This window comes from Lipotes vexillifer, unplaced genomic scaffold (genome assembly GCF_000442215.2).
Source record: "Lipotes vexillifer unplaced genomic scaffold, Lipotes_vexillifer_v1.1 scaffold376, whole genome shotgun sequence".
NCBI classification, from domain to species: Eukaryota; Metazoa; Chordata; class Mammalia; order Artiodactyla; family Lipotidae; genus Lipotes; species Lipotes vexillifer.
This window is the reverse complement of record NW_006785037.1, coordinates 2190211-2210815: the sequence shown is the minus strand read 5'-3', so window position 1 is coordinate 2210815 and position 20605 is coordinate 2190211. Positions and strand designations below refer to the sequence as shown.

The window sequence follows — 20605 nt, the reverse complement described above, 5'->3', positions numbered from 1 at the left end:
GAAAGATATCACTTCTTCTGTAGAGCATTGGATAGCAGAATGCAATAACTGAGTCATTTTATAGAGTAAAGTTGTGTTTGTTTGAAAATGAGGCTAAAATTATATCACTAAGAGAGATTGGAAGAGAATTTCCTTGAGTCTTCAGAGAACATTAAAATTTCAGCTGATCCTGGACAACATACTCAGGGGAAATGATTTCTTGATACATATGAAGAAGATTTTAGTGGCAGAAGTTGAAATAACTATCTTATTGGAAAAGATATAATGATATAGAATAAGAATATATATAGATTGATATCTTCTTGGGTCAAGAAAAGAAAGAATGTCAGATGCTAGTTTCAGTTTTTTAAATCTTTGAAGTCATAAAATTGACTAATACATCATCATCAACTAATACATGTAGTTTTTATGTTTATATTTACATTTATAACATACATTAATATCATGTCCCAGAAATTTCATGTTTAATTTATGTCCATTTTTAAAGACCGGTATTGAAATTGTTTGTATCATATGATAATACTAGCTTAAGAAACAATCTTTTTGATACTTGAGATTGTCAAATGTGTTTAGCTACCCAGCTAAGATAACCAATAGACTACAAAGATATTATTAAGAGAAGAGAAATGTCCAATTTTGTGGAACCGTATATTGAAAAAGACATGTCTCAAAGTGTGTGATACCTAATAATGCCATTTGGAAGTACATTTATTAGCAAATGAGTAGCATTAAGTTTCAGAAGCACTGTGTAAAAATAAAGGGAGGAGATGTGGAATTAGAGATACTAGGCTTCTAATTTTTATTCTGTCACTTACAAGTCAGTATTACTTTGAAGTCTTAAAAAAAAAATCACTTCTCCTTTGAGCCTGTTTCCTTATCTGTTAAAGAGAGAAAGAGAGAGGAAGGAATGATGATGATGATGATGATGATGATGATGATGGTGGTGGTGATATCCTGTCATCTCAAGACTTTTGTAAGAAACTAAAAAGCTTTTGGAAACAAAAAGCATTTTATAAATATAAATTATTCTTATTCTTATTGCTATTAAGGTACACATGTTGAATTACTCTTGTAATTGGTAAAATAATAATACACTATGATTTTGCAAGTGTGGCTGCTCTGTATATGCATCTGTTTCAGGTAGATTTTGCACACTGAAGAATGGTAATTGATCCAAAAGCATAACTACCCCCCCGCAAAGAAAAACTTGGATCTTTCCTAAGCACCTAAATTCATAGTCAAATTGAATGTATAAATGTGACTGAATAGCTGTCAAGAAATCTATAAAACTTTTCAACATTGATTCACTGAGAAATAGTACACCAAAACACTCACATCCCTGCTCCACCAACCTAGGGCCAGGGAGTTTAAAACTTTACATCAAGGGCTTAGACAGCCCCAAGACCACAGCAGCCCCACAGCCAGCTGTAAGACCTAACCCACCAACTCGTAGACCAGCACCATCCTGGGATGCCCTGGGACATAGCCCCACCAATCAGCAAGCCTACATTAGCTCCAAAACCAGTCTCATGACCCAGTCCTGCCAACCGGTGGACCAAGACCAGGACTTCCCTGACCTTGCTGCCAGCTGTGCCAGGACCTAGCCCCACTACCAGTGACTGACAGCCCCTACACAAGGCAGGTCCTGGCAACCAACCAGACAGGGCCAGCCACGCCTACCAGCACACCTGTAGCAGTCAGCCTGCCACAACAGAAGGACCCAGGCAGTCCACAGAGAGAGCATCCCTAAATCATATAGGTCTGGTGACCATACAGGAGTGCACTTCTGGCCCCGTAGAATGTTGCCTACATAAAACCACTTCTGTAATATCAGGAAACATAACCAACCTACAAAATGCATAGAAATAAAACAGTGAATAGGCAAAATGAGGTGACAAAGAAATATGTTCCAAACAGAATAATAAGATAAAACTCCAGAAGAAGAACTAAGTGGAGATAAGCAATCTACTCAATAAAGAGTTTAAGATAATGATCACGAAGATGCTCAAAGAACTTGGGAGAAGAATGGATGAACAGAGTTAGAAGTTTTTAGCAAAGTTAGAAAATATAAAGATGAACCAAACAGAGCTGGAAAATGCAATAATTGAAATTAAAAATACTCTAGAAGAAATCAACAAAATGATACAGAGGAACAGATCAGTGAACTGAAAGACCCAATAGTGGAAATCACTGAAGTGGAACAGAAAAAAGAAAAAAAATGTTTTAATGAGGACAGTTTAAGAAACTTCTGGGACAACATCAACCACACTAACATTCACATTATAGAGGTCCCAGAAGGAGAAGAAAGAGAGAGAAAGGGGTGGAGAACTTATTTGAACACATAATAGCTGAAAATTTCCCTAACCTGGGAAAGGAAAGAGACATCCAGGTCTGGGAAGCACAGAGTCCCAAACAGGATCAAACCAAAGAGGACTGTAACAAGACATGTTCTATTTAAAATGGCAAAAATTAGGCCTTTCCCACCTTCTAAGATGGCTTGCACTCTGTCTGTGGAATGTGTTTCTCCCAAGGCCGCTCTCACCTTCTGAGATGGCCCACATTCTGTCTGTGGAGTGTGTTTCTCTCTGAATAAACCCACTTCTTACCTAAAATAAAATAAAATAAAATGGCAAAAATTAAACATAAAAAGAGGCTATTAAAAGCATCAAGGAAGGCTTCCCTGGTGGCGCAGTGGTTGGGAGTCTGCCTGCCGATGCAGGGGACACAGGTTTGTGCCCTGGTCCGGGAGGATCTCACATTCTGTGGAGCGGCTGGGCCCGTGGGCCATGGCCGCTGGGCCTGCATGTCTGGAGCCTGTGCTCCGTAATGGGAGAGGCCACAGCAGTGAGAGGCCCACGTACCGCAAAAAAAAAAAAAAAAAGCTCAAGGAAAAAGCAACAAGTTATGTACAAGTGAACTCCCGTTAGGCTATCAGCTGACTTTTCAGCAGAAACTCTACCGGCCAGTTGGGAATGGCATGATATATTTAAAGTGATGAAAGGGAAAACCTACAACCTACCCAGCAAGGCTTTCATTCAGATTTGAAGGAGATATCAAAAGTTTTACAGAAAAGCAAAAGTTAAAAGAGTTTAGCACCACGAAACCAACCTTATGAGAAATGTTAAAGGGACTCCTCTACATGGAAAAGAAAAGGCCACAACTAGGAATGTGAAAATTACAAAAGGAAAAATACCATTGTTAAAGGCAAATATATAGTAAAGGTAGTGTATTAACCACTTATAAAGCTAGTAGAAAAGTTAAAAAATAAAAGTCATAAAATCATCTATATCCACAATATGTAGTTAAGGGATACAAAAAACAAAATGATGTAAAATATGGAGTCATAACTAGTAAATTTGGGGGGAGCAGTAAAAAAAATGCAGGGTTGTTAAAATGCATTTGATCTTAAGAGATCAGCAACATAAGATAACCATATATATAGAGAGATTGCTATATATAAACTTCATGGTAACCACAAACCAAAAATCTATAACAGGTACACACTCAAAAGAGAAAAAGGAATACAAACATAACATTAAGGTAGTCATCAAATAAAAAAGGAAGAGAACAAAAGAAGAAAGGAAAGAAAATGAACTACAGAACAACCCCAAAACAAATAATAAAATGGCAATAAAAACATACCAATCAAAAATTACTTTTGATTGGGAGATCAAGATGGCAGAGTAGGAGGATGCTGAACTCAGGTCCCCCACAAACATCAAAGATACATCTACTTGTGAGAACAAACTAGATTTGCAGAAAGACAGTTCTACAACCAAGGCTGTAAGGAAAGATCTACAGAGTCAGGTAGGAAGTGAAGGGAAGCAATCAGGTCAGGACCTGCACCCCTAGAAGGAGACACAGAAGAGGGGGGGATATCATGGGCTCAGAGATCCTCCCTGGGGAGTAAGGGGTTCAAAGTACATATTGGGAACCCCAGCTCTGAGACCCAACATCAGGAGGACAAGTCCCCTTAGCTGGTTTGAAAACCAGCAGGACTTACTGGAGGGCTGTAAGAAACCTAGACTCCACTCATGCTTGCTTACTCACAAAACAAGGTGGAGGAAGAAGATTGAAGCTACCCAGGGCTCTGGCCAGTTTCCCATGGCCATCCCAGCACATGCCCCAGCCTGCACCAGGCACCTGCTCTGGCCCCTCTTTGTTTGGTGCTCTTTCCTTCTAAGATGAAGGTGCCATTATCAGGAGGGAGGAGAGTGCACACTTAGAGGGAAAGGAACCAGCTCAGAATCAACAAAGCAACTGATCAACAAGCACTGATCCTCAGTGCTTCTGCTCCAGCAACTTTGGACCCACTCCCACCCCTGATAGGGTGGTGATGGACACTGAGTATAGGAGAGGCCCTTGCTTATACCAGGTGCTGGCTTCAGTCCACAAAGGTGATAGCTGCCACAGCAACCTGGGGGAAGACATGACCTGTGCTCACTTCATATCCAGCTCTCCCATCAAACCACTGGGCACATGATGACTGCATAGGGACACTCCCATAAAAGGACACCCCTTCAAGACCAGGATAGGTAAACTGTTTCACCTAATTTCATAGAGATATAAAAAGTTAAAATGAGAAGACAGAGGAATTTTTCTCAAATGAAAGAACAAGAAGAAAATGAAACAGATAAATAATTTACCACAAAGAGAGTTTATAGCATTAGTGATAAGAATGTTCACTGAACTTGTGAAAATAATGGAAAACACAGTGAACATTTTAACAAGGGACTAGAAAATGTAAAAAAGGACCAGTCAGAGCTGAGGAATACAATACCTAAAATGAAAAACACACTAGAACTGATTAACAGGAGACTGTGTGATACAAAAGAATGCATAAGTGACCTGGAAGGGAGAAAAATTAAAATCACCCAATAAGAAAAATAACACCAAAAATTTTAAATGAGGACAGTTTAAAGGACCTCTAAGACAACGTCAAGTGTACTATCATTCGCATTATATGGGTCCCAAAACGAGAAGAGAGAAAGGGATTGAAAATGTATTTCATGAAATTATGGCTGAAAATTTCCCAAACCTGAAGAATGAAATAGATATACAGATATAGGAAGTACAGAGAGTCCCAAACAAGATGAACCCAAAGAGACACACACCAAGACATCATAATTAATTGGCAAAAGTTAACGATAAGGAGAAAATTTTAAAGGCAGCAAGAGAAAAAAAGCCACATACAGCCCCATAAGGCAATCAACTAATTTTTCTGCAGAAAGTTTGCTGGCAAAAAGGGAATGACATGATATATTTAAAGTGCTGAAAGGGAAACACCTACAACCTGGGATAATCTGCCTGGAAAGTTTATCATTCAGAACTGAAGGAGAGATAAAGAACTTATCAAACAAACAAAAACTGAAAGAGTTTCTCAATATGAAACTGGCCCTAAAAGGAGTGTTTAAGGGTCTTCTCTAAGAGGAAATAAAAGGCTACAACAAGAAAAGTTTATACAAAAGGAAAAATCCCACTAATAAAGTCAAATGTATAGTAAAGGCTGTGGATCAACCACCTAAATAAGCTAGTATGAAGATTAAAAGACAAAACTTGTAAAATCAACTATAACTAAATAAACGGGATAATCATGAAGATGTTAAATATGAAATCAAAAACACAAAACGTAGGGGAGGGGAGTAAACAATGTAGAGATTTTAGAATATGTTTGAACTTAAATGATTATCAGTTTAAAACAAATATAGTTTTACATCAACATATATGAACCCCATTAAAACCACAAATCAAAAACCCACAATTGTTACATAGAAATTGGAGAGAAAGGAGCACAGGCATACCACTAAAGAAAATCATCAAACCACAAGCGAATAAACTAAAAGAAGAAGAAATGAAAAGAACTACAGAAACAATCAGAAAACAAGTAACAAAATAAGTACATACTTATCAATAATCACTTTAAATGTCAATGGACTAGATACTCCAATGAAAAGTCATAGGGTGGCTGATTGGATTAAAAAAAAAATCCAGCTACATGTTGCTTACAAGAGATTCATATCAGAGCTAAAGACACACAGATTGAAAGTGAGGGTATGGAAAAAGGAATTTCATGCAAATGGAAATGACAAACTTCCAGTAGCAATACTCAGACAAAATAAACCTTAAAATAAAGACTATAACAAAAGAAAAAGAAGAGCATTATACAATGATAAAAGGATCAATACAAGAAGAGAATAGTATGCTCATTAACATATATGGCACCCAGTACAGGAGCACCTAAATATATAAAGCAAATATTAACAGACCTATAGGGAGAAATTGACAATAATATAAATAGTAGGAGTAGTCCACTTACATCAATGGACAGATCATCCAGAAAGAAAATCAGTATGGCATAAATGGTCTTAAATAACACAATGGACCAGTTGGACTTAATAGATATCTACAGAACATTACATCCTAAAGCAGAAGAATACACATTCTTTTTGAGTGCACATGGAACCTTCTAAAGGATAGATCATACGTTAGGCCACAAAACAAGTCTCAACAAATTTAAGAGGATAGAAATTATATCAAGCATTTTCTCTAACAAATGTTATGAAACGAGGAATCAATTAAAGAAAGAAAAGTGGGAAAAGAATGAACACGTGGAGACTAAACAACAATCTACTAAAAAACCAATGGGTCAATGAAGAAATCAAAGAGGAAACTAGAAAAGACCTCCAGATAAATGAAAATGGAAATGCAACACTCAAAACTGTATGGGATGCAAAGACACAGTAATCAAAACAGCGTGGTATTGGCACAAAAACAGACATATGGCTTGAAGAACAGAATAGAGAGCCCAGAAATAAACCCACATACCTATGGTCAATTAATCTTTGACAAAGGAGGCAAGAATATACAATGGGAAAAAGACAGTCTCTTCAGCAGGTGCTGTTGGGAAAGTTGGACAGTCACATGTGAATCAATGAAGTGAGAACACCCTCACACCATACACAAAAATAAACTCAAAATGGCTTAAAGACTTAAACATAAGACACCATAAAACTCCTAGAAGAGATCATAGGCAAAACATCTCTGACATAAATCATAGCAATGTTTTCTTAGGTCAGTCTCCCAAGACAATAGAAATAAAAGCAAAAATAAACAAATTGGAGTGAATCAAACTGACAAGCTTTTGTGTGGCAAAGGAAACCACAAACAAAAGGAAAAGACAACCTATGGAATGGGAGAAAATATTTGCAAATGATGCAACCAACAAGGGCTTAACTTCTAAAATATACGAACAGCTCATACAACTCAACAACAACAAAAAACAACCCAATTGAAAAATGGGCAGAAAACCTAAACAGACATTTCTCCAAAGAAGACATACAGATGGCCAAGAGGCACATGAAAAGATGCTCAACATCTCTAATTATTAGAGAAATGCAAATCAAAACTGCAATGAGGTACCACCTCGCACCAGTCAGAATGGCCATCATTAAAAAAAAATCTACAGGGCTTCCCTGGTGGCGCAGTGGTTGAGAGTCCGCCTGCCGATGCAGGGGACACGGGTTCGTGCCCCGGTCTGGGAAGATCCCACATGCCGTGGAGCGATATATAAAATAGATAAAGAACAAGGACCTACTGTATAGCACAGGGAACTATATTTAATATCTTATAATAATGTATAAGGGAAAAGAATCTGAAAAAGAATATACATATATATATATATATATATATATATACAAATAACAAATGCTGGAGAGGGTGTGGAGAAAAGGGAACCATCCTACACAGTTGATGGGAATATAAATTGGTACAACCACTATGGAAAACAGTATGGAGTTTCCTCAAAAAACTAAAAATAGAGTTGCCATGTGATCCAGCAATCCCACTTCTGGACATATATGCAGACAATAATTCAAAAAGATACATGCACCTCTATGTTCATAGCAGTACTATTTACAATAGCCAAGCCCTGGAAACAACCTAAATGTCCATCAACAGATGAGTATAGAAGATGTGGTACATATATACAATGTAATACTACTCAGCCATAAAAAAGAATGAAATAATGCTATTTGCAGCAACATGGGTAGACCTAGAGATTATCATACTAAGTGAAGTAAGTCAGAAGAAGAAAGACAAATACCATATGATATCACTTATATGTGGAATCTAAAATATGACACAAATGAACTTATCTACAAAAGAGAAACAGACTCACAGACATAGAGAACAGATTTGTGGTTGCCAAGGAAGAGGGGGTGGGGGAGGAATGGAGTGGGAGTTTGGGGCTAGCAAATGTAAACTAGTATATATAGAATGGCTAAGCAATAAGGTCCTACAGTATAGCACAGGGAACTATGTTCAATATCTTGTAACAAGCCGTAATGGAAAACAATATTTAAAAGATTGTATGTATGTGTGTATATGTATACTATATATATAACTGAATCACTTTGCTGTACAGCAGAAATTAACACAACATTGTAAATCAGCTATACTTCAATTTTTTAAAACTATATGGGATGCAGCAAAAGCAGTTCTAAGAGGGAAGTTTATAGCCATATAGGCCTTCCTCAAGAAAGAAGAAAAATCTCGAATAAACAACCTAACCTGCCATCTAACAGAATTAGATAAAGAAGAATAAATGAAGCCCAAAGTCACAGAAGGAAGGAAATAATAAAGATCAGAGAGGAAATAAATAAGATAGAGACCAAAAAATGTAAATAAAAGATCAATGAAACCAAATACTGGTTTTTGAAAAGATAAACAAAAGTGATAAACCTTTAGCAAGACTTACCAAGAAAAAATGAGAAAGGGCTCGAATCAATAAAATCAGAAATGAAAAAGGAGAAGTTACATTGGCACCATAGAAATACAAAGGTGTATAAGAGATTACTACAAACAATTACATGTCATTAAAATGGACAACCCAGATGAAATGGTTAAATTCCTAGAAATGTACAATCTCTCAAGACCGAATTGGAAAGAAATAGGAAATATGAACAGGCCAGTTAACAGTAAAGAAGTTGATTCAATAATCAAAAAGTTCCAGGACCAGATGGTTTCACATTTCAATTCTATCAAACATTTAGAGAACAGTTAACACCTATCCTTCTCAAACTATTTCAAAAAATTGCAGAGGAAGGAATGCTTCCCTACTCAATCTATGAGGCCAGCATTACCCTGATACCAAAACTGGACAAAGTTATCACACATGAAATAATTACAGGCCAATATTACTGATGAGCATAGCTGTGAAAATCCTCAACAAAATATTAGGAAACCAAATTCAACAATACATTAAAAGGATCTTACACCATGATCATGTGGCATTTATCCCACTGATACAAGGATGGTTCAGTATTTGCAAATCAATCAATGTGATACACCACATTAACAAACTGAAGAATAGAAATCATATAATCATCTCAATAGATGAAGAAAAAGCTTTTAACAAAATTCATATTTATGATAAAAATACTCAACCAAGTGGGTATAAAGGAACATACCCCAACATAATAAGGCTATATATAACAGGTGCACAGCTAACATCATACTCAGTGATGGAAAGCTAAAAGCATTTCCTCTGAGATCAGGACAAAGACAAGTATACCCACTCTGGTCACTTTTATTCAACATAGTATTGGAAGTCCTAGCCACAGCAACTAGGCAATAAAAAGAAATAAATAGAATCCAAATTGGGAAGGAAGAAGTAAAACTGTCACTGTTTATAGATGGCATGATACTATATATAGAAAATCCTATAAACACCACCAAATAACTACTAGAACTCGTCAGTGAATTCAGTAAAGTTGCAGGATACAAAATTAATATACAGAAATCGGTTGCATTTCTGCACAATAACAACAAACTACCAGAAAGAGAAATGAAAACAATCCTATTCACAATCACATTCAAAAGAATAAAATATCTCGGAATAAATCTAACAAAGGAGATAAAAGATCTGTACTCAGAAAACTACAAGGTACCTATGAAAGTAATTGAAGATGACACAAACAGATGGAAAGATATACTGTGCTCATGGATTGAAAGAATTAATATTGTTAAAATGACCACATACCCAGGCAATCTACAGATTCAGTGCAATGCTTATCAAAATACCAATGACATTCATCACAGATATAGAAGAAATAATTCTAAAATTTGTGAGAAACACAGAAGACCTCGAATAGCCAAAACACTTTTAAGAAAGAACAAAAACAGGAGATATCACACATCCCTCATTTCAAACTATACTACAAAGCTACAGTTTTCAAAACAGTATGGTACTGGCACAAAATCAGACACATATATCAATGGAACCAAATAAAGAGCCCAGAAATGATTCCACACTGATATGGGCAAATAATCCATAATAAAGGAGGGAAGAATATGTAATGTGGAAAAGACAACCTCTTCAGTAAATGGTGTTGGGACTTCCCTGGTGGTCCAGTGAGTAAGACTGTGCTCCCAATACAGGGGGCCTGCGTTCAACCCCTCGTTGGGGAACTAGATCCCTCATAAATGCTGCAACTAGGAGTTCGCATGCCACAACTGAGAGTTTTCATGCCACAACTAAGACCCGGTGCAGCCTAAATCAATCAATCAATAAATATTTTATAAAAAATGGTGTTGGAAAAACTGAACAGCTACATGCAAAAGAATCAAACTGGACCACTTTTTCACACCATATACATAAATAATCTCAAAATGGATTAAAGGCTTAAATATAAGACCTGAAACCATAAAACTTCTAGAAGAAAACATAGGCAGTACATTCTTTGACATCTGTCTTAGTAAAATTTTTGCAGTCAAATGCTCTACCACTGAGCTATACCCCCTGTCTTAGTAAAATTTTTGGATATGTCGCCCTAGGCAAAGGAAACAAAAGCAAAAGTAAACAGATGGCACTACATCAAACTAAAAAGCTTATCCACAGTGAGGGAAACTATCAACAAAACAAAAAGGTCACCTACTGAATTGGAGAAGATATGTGCAAACAATATATCCAAAGGGTTAATATCCAAACTATACAAAGAACTCATACAACTCTATATTGAAAAAGCAAACAACTCAAGTAAAAACTGGGACAGAGGTCCTGAATAGACATTTTTTCAAAGAACACATATGGGTGGCCAACAGGCACATGAAAAGATGCTCAACATCACTAACCACTGGAAAATGCAAATGTAAATCACAGTGAGGGACCTTCAAGATGGCAGAGGAGTAAGAAGTGGAGATCACCTTCCTTCCCACAAATACATCAAAAATACATCTACATGTGGAACAACTCCTACAGAACACCTACTGAACGCTGGCAAAAGACCTCAGACTTCCCAAAAGGCAAGAAACTCCCCAGGTACCTGGGTAGGGCAAAAGAGAAAAGGAAAAACACAGACAAAAGAATAGGGACAGGATCTGCTCCTCTGGGAGGGAGCTGTGAAGGAGGAAAAGTTTCCACACACTAGGAAGCCCCTTCACTGGCAGAGACAGGGTGTGGGTGGAGGGAAAGCTTCAGAGCCACAAGGAGAGTGCAGAAACAGGGGTGCAGAGGGCAAAGCGGAGAGATTCCCACACAGAGGATCGGTGCCGACCAGGACTCACCAGCCTGAGAGGCTTGTCTGCTCACTTGCCAGGGTGGGTGGGGGCTGGGAGCTGAGGCTTGGGCTTCAGAGGTCAGACCCCAGAGAGAGGACTGGGGTTGGCTGCATGAACACATCCTGAAGCGGGCTAGTGCACCACAGCTAGCCAGGAGGGAGTCCAGGAAAAAGTCTGGAACTGCCTCAGGGGCAAGAGTGCGTGAGGAGAGGGGATTCAGAGCACTGCCTAAATGAGCTCCAGAGATGGGCACGAGCCACGGCTATCAGCACAGACACGAGAGATGGGCATGAAACACTAAGGCTGCTACTGCAGCCACCAAGAAGCCTGTGTGAAAGCACAGGTCACTATCCATAGACTGTGCAGCCTGCCACTTCCAGGGTTCCGAGATCTAGGGACAACTTCCCTGGGAGAACACATGGCGTGACTCAGGCTGCTACAATGTCACACTGGCCTCTGCCGCTGCAGGCTAGCCCCGCATTCCGTAACCCTCCCTCCCCCCGGCCTGAGTGAGCCATAGCCCCCTAATTAGCCGCTCCTTTAACCCTGTCCTGTCTGGGTGGGGAATAGACGCCCTCAGGCGACCTACACGCAGAGGCGAGGCCAAATCTAAAGCTGAACCCCAGGAGCTGTGCAAACAAAGAAGAGAAAGGGAAATCTCTCCCAGCAGCTTCAGGAGCAGCGGATTAAATCTCCACAGTCAATTTGATGTACCCTGCATCTCTGGAATACCTGAATAGACAACAAATCATCCCAAAATTGAGGCAGTGGACTTTGAGAGCAACTGTAGACCTGGGGTTTGCTTTCTGCATCTAATTTGTTTCTGGTTTTATGTTTACTTTAGTTTAGTATTTAGAACTTATTATCATTGGTAGATGTGTTTATTGATTTGGTTGCTCTCTTCCTTTTTTATTTATATATATATATATTTTTTCCTTTTTCTCTTTTTGTGAGTATGTATGTGCATGTTTCTTTGTCTGATTTTGTCTATATAGGTTTGCTTTTACCATTTGTCCTACAGATCTGTCTGTCTTTGTTTTTTTTGGAGGGGGTATAGTTTTTAGCACTTGTTATCATTGGTGGATTTCTTTTTTGGTTTGGTTGTTCTCTTCCTGCTTTTTTTATTACTTTTTTATTTTTTATAATATTTTTTAATTTTTATTTTACTAACATTATTTTATTTTATTTTTTCCCTTCTTTCTTTTTTTTTCCTCCCTTTACTTCTGAGCCGAGTGGTTGACAGGATCTTGGTGCTCTGGCCGGGTGTCAGGCATGAGCCTCTGAAGTGGGAGAGCCAAGTTCAGGACATTGGTCCACCAGAGACCTCCCGGCCCCACATAATATCAAACGGCAAAAGCTTTCACAGAGATCTCCATCTCAACACTAAGACGCAGCTCCACTCAACAACTAGCAAGCTATAGTGCTGGACACACTATGCCAAACAACTACCAAGACAGGAACACAACCCCACCCATTAGCAGAGAGGCTGCCTAAAATCATAATGTCACAGACACCCCCAAACACACCATCAGACACTGTCCTGCCCACAAGAAAGACAAGATCCAGTCTCATGCACCAGAACACAGACACCAGTCCCCTACACCAGGAAGCCTACAGAGCCCACTGAACTGCCTTACCCACTGCAGGCAGACACCAAAAATAATGGGAACTACGAACCTGCAGCCTGCAAAAAGGAGACACCAAACACAGTTAGTTAAGCAAAATGAAAAGATAAAGAAATACACAGCAGACGAAGGAGCAGGGTAAAAACCCAACCAGACCAAACAAATGAAGAGGATATAGGCAGCCTACCTGAAAAAGAATTCAGAGTAATGATAGTAAACACGATCCAAAATCTTGGAAATAGAGTGGAGAAAATACAAGAAACGTTTAACAAGGACCTAGAAGAACTAAAGAGAAAACAAACAATGATGAACAACACAATAAATGAAATTTAAAATTCTCTAGAAGGAATCAATAGCAGAATAACTGAGGCAGAAGAACGGATAAATGACCTGGAAGATAAAATAGTAGAAATAACTACTTCAGAGCAGAATAAAGAAAAAAGAATGAAAATAATTGAGGACAGTCTCAGAGACCTCTGGGACAACATTAAAGGCACCAACATTCTAATTATAGGGGTCCCAGAAGAAGAAAAAAACAAAGGGACTGAGAAAATATTTGAAGAGATTATAGATGAAAACTTCCCTAATATGGAATAGGAAATAGTCAGTCAACTCCAGGAAGCACAGAGAATCCCATACAGGGTAAATCCAAGGAGAAACAAGCCAAAACACATATTAATCAAACTATCAAAAATTATATACAAAGAAAAAATATTAAAAGGAGCAAGGGAAAAGCAACAAGTAGCATACAAGGGAATCCCCATAAGGTTAACAGCTGATCTTTCAGCAGATATTGTGCAAGCCAGAAGGGAGTGGCAGGACATATTTAAAGTGATGAAGGGGAAAAACCTACAATCAAGGTTACTCTACCCACCAAGAATCTCATTCAGATTCGATGGAAAATCAAAACCTTTACAGAGAAAAGCTAAGAGAATTCAGCACCACCAAACAAGCTTTACAACAAATGCTAAAGGAACTTCTCTAGGCAGGAAGCACAAGAAAAGGAAAAGACCTACAATAACAAACCCAAAACAATTTACAAAATGGTAGCAGGAACATACATATCGATAACTACCTTAAATGTAAATGGATTAAATGCTCCAACCAAAAGACATAGACTGCCTGAATGGATACAAAAACAAGACCTGTATATATGCTGTCTATAAGAGACCCACCTTAGACCTAGGGACAAATACATACTGAAAGTGAGGGGATGGAAAAAGATATTCCATGCAAATGGAAATCAAAAGAAAGCAGAGTAGCAATACTCATATCAGACAAAATAGACTTTAAAATAAAGACTATCATAAGAGAAAAGAAGGACACTGCATAATGATCAAGGGATCAATCCAAGAAAAAGATATAACAATTGTAAATATTTATGCACCCAACATAAGAGCACCTCAATACATAAGACAAATGCTAACAGCCATAAAAGGGGAAATCAACAGTAACACAATCATAGTAAGGGACTTTAACACCCCACTTTCACCAATGGATAGATCATCCAAAATGAAAATAAATAAGGTAACACAAACTTTAAATGATACATTAAAAAAGAGGAGCTTAATTAATATTCATAGGACATTCCATCCAAAAACAACAGAATACACTGTTTTTCCTAAGTGCTCATGGGACATTCTCCAGGATAGATCATATCTTGGGTCACAAATCAAGCCTTGGTAAATTTAAGAAAATTGAAATCATATCAAGTATCTTTTCCAACCACAAAGCTATGAGACTAGATATCAATTACAGGAAAAAAATCTGTAAAAAACACAAAATAACCAAGAGATCACTGAAGAAATCAAAGAGGAAATCAAAAATACCTAGAAACAAATGACAATGAAACCATGGCGAGCCAAAAACCTATGGGATGCAGCAAAAGCTGTTCTAAGAGGGAAGTTTATAGCACTACAATCCTACCTTAAGAAACAAGAAACATCTCAAATAAACAACCTAACCTTACACCTAAAGTGGTTAGAGAGAAAAGAAAAAAAAAACCCCAAAGTTAGCAGAAGGGAAGAAATCATAAAGATCAGATCAGAAATAAATGAAAAAGAATGAAGGAAACAGTAGCAAAGACCAATAAAACTAAAAGCTGGTTCTTTGAGAAGATAAACAAAATTGATAAACCATTAGCCAGACTCATCGAGTAAAAAAGGCAGAAGACTCAAATCAATAGAATTAGAAATGAAAAAGGAGAAGTAACAACTGACACTGCAGAAATACAAAGGATCATTTGAGATTACTACAAGCAACTATATGCCAATAAAATGGACAACATGGAAGAAATGGACAAATTCGTAGAAAAGCACAACCTTCTGAGACTGAAGCAGGAAGAAATAGAAAATATAAACAGACCAAACACAAGCACTGAAATTGAAACTGTGATTCAAAATCTTCCAACAAACAAAAACCCAGCACCAGATTGCTTCACAGGCGAATTCTATCATACATTTAGAGAAGAGCTAACACCTATCCTCCTCAAACTCTTCCAAAATATAACAGAGGGAGGAACACTCTGAAACTCATTCTATTAGGCCACCGTCACCCTCCTACCAAAACCAGACAAAGATGTCACAAAAAAAGAAAACTACTAGCCAATATCACTGATGAAAATAGATGCAAAAGTCCTCAACAGAATACTAGCAAAGAGAATCCAACAGCACATTAAAGGGATCACACACCATGATCGAGCAGGGTTTATCCCAGAAATGCAAGGATTCATCAATATACACAAATCAATCAATGTGATATACCATATTACCACACTGAAGGATGAAAACCGTATGATCATCTCAATAGATGCAGAAAAAGCTTTTGACAAAATTCAACACCCATTTATGATAAAAAACCATCCAGAAAGTAGGCATAGAGGGAACTTACCTCAACATAATAAAGGCCATATATGACAAACCAACAGCCAGCATCGTTCTCAATGGTGAAAAATTGAAACTATTTCCACTAAGATCAGGAACAAGACAAGGTTGCCCACTCTCACCACTATTATTCAACGTAGTTTTGGAAGTCTTAGCCACAGCAATCAGAGAAGAAAAAGAAATAAAAGGAATACAAATTGGAAAATAAATAAAACATACTGTTTGCAGATGACATGATGCTGTACATAGAGAATCCTAAAGATGCCCCCAGAAAACTACTAGAGCTAATTAATGAATTTGGTAAAGTAGCAGGATACAAAATTAATGCACAGAAGTCTCTTGCATTCCTATACACTAATGATGAAAAATCTGAATGAGAAATTAAGAAAACACTCCCATTTACCATTGCAACAAAAAGAATAAAATACCTGGAATAAACCTACCTAAGGAAACAAAGACCTGTATGCAGAAAACTATAAGACACTGTTGAATGAAATTAAATATGATAGAAACAGATGGAGAGATATACCATGTTCTTGGATTGGAAGAATCAACATTGTGAAAATGACTATACTACCCAAACAATCTACAGATTCAATGCAATCCTTATCAAACTACCAATGGCATTTTTCACAGAACCAGAACAAAAAACTTCACAATTTGTATGGAAATACAAAAGTCCCCGAATAGCCAAAGCAATCTTGAGAAAGAAAAATGGAGCTGGAGGAGCCAGGCTCCCTGACTTCAGAGTATACTCTAAATCTACAGTAATCAGGACAGTATGGTACTGGCACAAAAACAGAAATATAGATTGATGGAAAAGGATAGAAAGCCCAGAGATAAACTCACGCACATATGGTCACCTTGTCTTTGATGAACGAGGCAAGAATATACAATGGAGAAAAGACAGCCTCTTCAATAAGTGGTGCTGGGAAAACTGGACAGCTACATGTAAAAGAATGAAATTAGAACACTCCCTAACATCATACACAGAAATAAACTCAAAATGGATTAAAGACCTAAATGTAAGGCCAGACACTATAAAACTCTTAGAGGAAAACATAGGCAGAACACTCTATGACATAAATCACAGCAAGATCCTTTTTGACCCACTTCCTAGAGAAATGGAAATAAAAACAAAAATAAACAAATGTGACCTAATGAAACTTAAAAGCTTTTGCACAGCAAAGGAAACTATAAACAAGATGAAAAGACAACCCTCAGAATGGGAGAGAACATTTGCAAACCAAGCAACTGACAAAGGATTAATCTCCAAAATTTACAAGCAGCTCATGAAGCTCAATATCAAAGAAACAAACAACCCAATCCAAAAATGGGCAGAAAACCTAAATCGACATTTCTCCATAGAAGATATACAGATTGCCAACATACACATGACAGGATGCTCAACATCATTAATCATTAGAGAAATGCAAATCAGAACTACAATGAGATATCACCTCACATCAGGCAGAATGGCCATTATCAAAAAATCTACAAACAATAAATGCTGGAGAGGGTGTGGAGAAAAGGGAACCCTCTTGCACTGTTGGTGAGAATGTAAATTGATACAGCCACTATGGAGAACAGTATGGAGGTTCCTTACAAAACTAAAAAAGAACTACCATATGACCCAGCAATCCCACTACTGGGCATATACCCTAAGAAAACCATAAGTCAAAAAGAGTCATGTAGCACAATGTTCATTGCAGGACTATTTACAGTAGCCAGGACATGGAAGCAACCTAAGTGTCCATTAACAGATGAATGGATAAAGAAGATGTGGCACATATATACAATGGAATATTACTCAGCCATAAAATGAACTGAAATTGCATTATTTGCAGTGAGTTGGATGGACCGAGAGAGTGTCATACAGAGGGAAGTAAGTCAGATAGATAAATACAAATACCATATGTTACCACATATATGTGGATTCTAAAAAAAAAAAGGGAAAAGAAAACAAATGGTTCTGAAGAACGTAGGGTCAGGACAGGAATAAAGACGCAGAAATAGAGAATGGACTTGAGGACATGGGGAAGGGGAAGGGGAAGGGGAAGGGTAATCTGGGACGAAGTGAGAGAGTGGCACGGACATATATACACTACCAATTGTAAAATAGTTAGCTAGTGGGAAGCAGCTGCATAGCACAGGGATATCAGCTAGGTACTTTGTGTCCCCCTAGAGGGGTGATATAGGGAAGGTTGGAGGGAGATGCAAGTAGGAGGAGATATGGGGATATATGTATACATCTAGCTGATTCACTTTGTTATTTTTATTTTATTTTATTTTTTTATTTTTTTATTTTTTTGCGGTACGTGGGCCTCTCACTGTTGTGGCCTCTCCCGTCGCGGAGCACAGGCTCTGGATGCGCAGGCTCAGCGGCCATGGCTCACGGGCCCAGCCGCTCCGTGGCATGCGGGATCTTCCCAGACTGGGGCATGAACCCGTGTCCCCTGCATCGGCAGGCGGACTCCCAACCACTGCGCCACCAGGGAAGCCCTGATTCACTTTGTTATACAGCAGAAACTAACACCATTATAAAGCAGTTGTACTCCAATAAAGATGTTAAAAAATAAGTAAATAAAAAAACAAAACAAGAAACAACAAATAAGTTTTGCAAGGATGTTCAGAAAATGTAACACTTGTACACTGTTGGTGAGAATGTAAATTGGTGTAACCACTCTGAAAAACAGTACGGAGAGTCCTCAAAAACTTAAAACTAGAACTACCGTAGGATCCAGCAGTTCCACTACTGAGTATTTGTGAAGAAAACAAAAACACCGATTCTAAAAGATACATTCACCCCTATGTTCATTGCAAGATTATTTACAGTAGCCAAGATATGGAAGCAACCTAAGTGCCAGTGCCAATCAATATATGAATGGATAAAGGCCACCATCACCTTGATACCAAAACCAGACAAGGATGTCACAAAGAAAGAAAACTACAGGCCAATATCACTGATGAACATAGAGGCAAAAATCCTCAACAAAATACTAGCAAACAGAATCCAACAGCACATTAAAAGGATCATACACCATGATCAAGTGGGGTTTATTCCAGGAATGCAAGGATTCTTCAATATACGCAAATCTATCAATGTGATTAACCATATTAACAAATTGAAGGAGAAAAACCATATGATCATCTCAATAGATGCAGAGAAAGCTTTTGACAAAATTCAACACCCATTTATGATAAAAACCCTGCAGAAAGTAGGTGTAGAGGGAACTTTCCTCAATATAATAAAGGCCGTATATGACAAGCCCACAGCCAACATCATCCTCAATGGCGAAAAACTGAAAGCATTTCCACTAAGGTCAGGAACAAGACAAGGTTGCCCACTCTCACCACTCTTATTCAACATAGTTTTGGAAGTTTTAGCCACAGCAATCAGAGAAGAAAAGGAAATAAAAGGAATCCAAATCGGAAAAGAAGAAGTAAAGCTGTCACTGTTTGCAGATGACATGATACTATACATAGAGAATCCTAAAGATGCTACCAGAAAACTACTAGAGCTAATCAATGAATTTGGTAAAGTAGCAGGATACAAAATTAATGCACAGAAATCTCTGGCATTCCTATATACTAAGATTTTATCCTTTGGGCACAGAGGGACCAAAAGAGGACTTCAGGCAGGTTGAATTGGAGAAGAGAGAAAAGGCCAAGTGGTAAACGATGAAGCCAAGACAAGAGAGAAGAGGCTAGCTTTGAAAGGCAGTTCTGAGATGGAAGCCACGTAAGTCAAATGGAAGATGGGGAAAAAGCATGAGTTACAGCGGTGGCCGGTCATGGTAGGAAGCACAGGAAAGAATATAGAAGACATAATAAGTGTAGTAGAAAACAGGATGAGTGCAGTTCTGGCTATGATTTTACCACAAACTAAGTCTAGGTGAACAAAATCAAATCATGTGGGAGGTGCAATTCTTTGAGAAGCTGAGAAAAAAGTTTTCTCAGGATTTTTTTTTCCTACATTTCACTTGAATGAAAAACCTATATTCTCTCATGATAAATCCAGAACATATTTCCCACTTTTCTTGTAAAACTGATGCTTCAGGTCCCAAGCAGAGTCACCACATATTCTGAGGTGAGCCCGTGACCTTGAACTACCGTCACTAATTTTCAAGAACTGCACAGAATGCAAGAAGTTAAAGAAATCTGTGGAGAGGAAAATGACTAGTCTGAGAAACTCCAGGATGGTGAAATGACACTGATCTGTGACAAAATTCTTGAGGATTTTGAAAGGTGAGCACGCAAGCAAGCAAGCTCTCCAGGAGCCAGAATTGGTTCAGGAAGAAAACCTTATGTCAACATCAATTTCTCATTTATTATCCCTTTCTTTGTTTACCAGGACCCAGGAGAACTCTGAGGCTCTGGGTGATGACAGAGTGACTGGATAGGAGTCTTGGTTCTGAATGATTTCATGAAGATCAAAGAGGGAAAAGAGAGAGTTGGGAAAAAAAGAAACAAGGACAGTTTGAGAGAGAGACTGTGAGAGGGGAAAGAGAGATAAAAGAACATCTGGAAGGAAGTCACAGT

At 38.0% G+C, this 20605-nt stretch overlaps 1 protein-coding gene across 1 annotated transcript in view; it reads left to right on the top strand.

Annotated features, from left to right (window-relative positions):
* The window catches only part of RGS22 (regulator of G protein signaling 22), a 218399-nt gene that overhangs the window by 152429 nt on the left and 45365 nt on the right, over positions 1-20605 (top strand). The window lies entirely within an intron of this gene.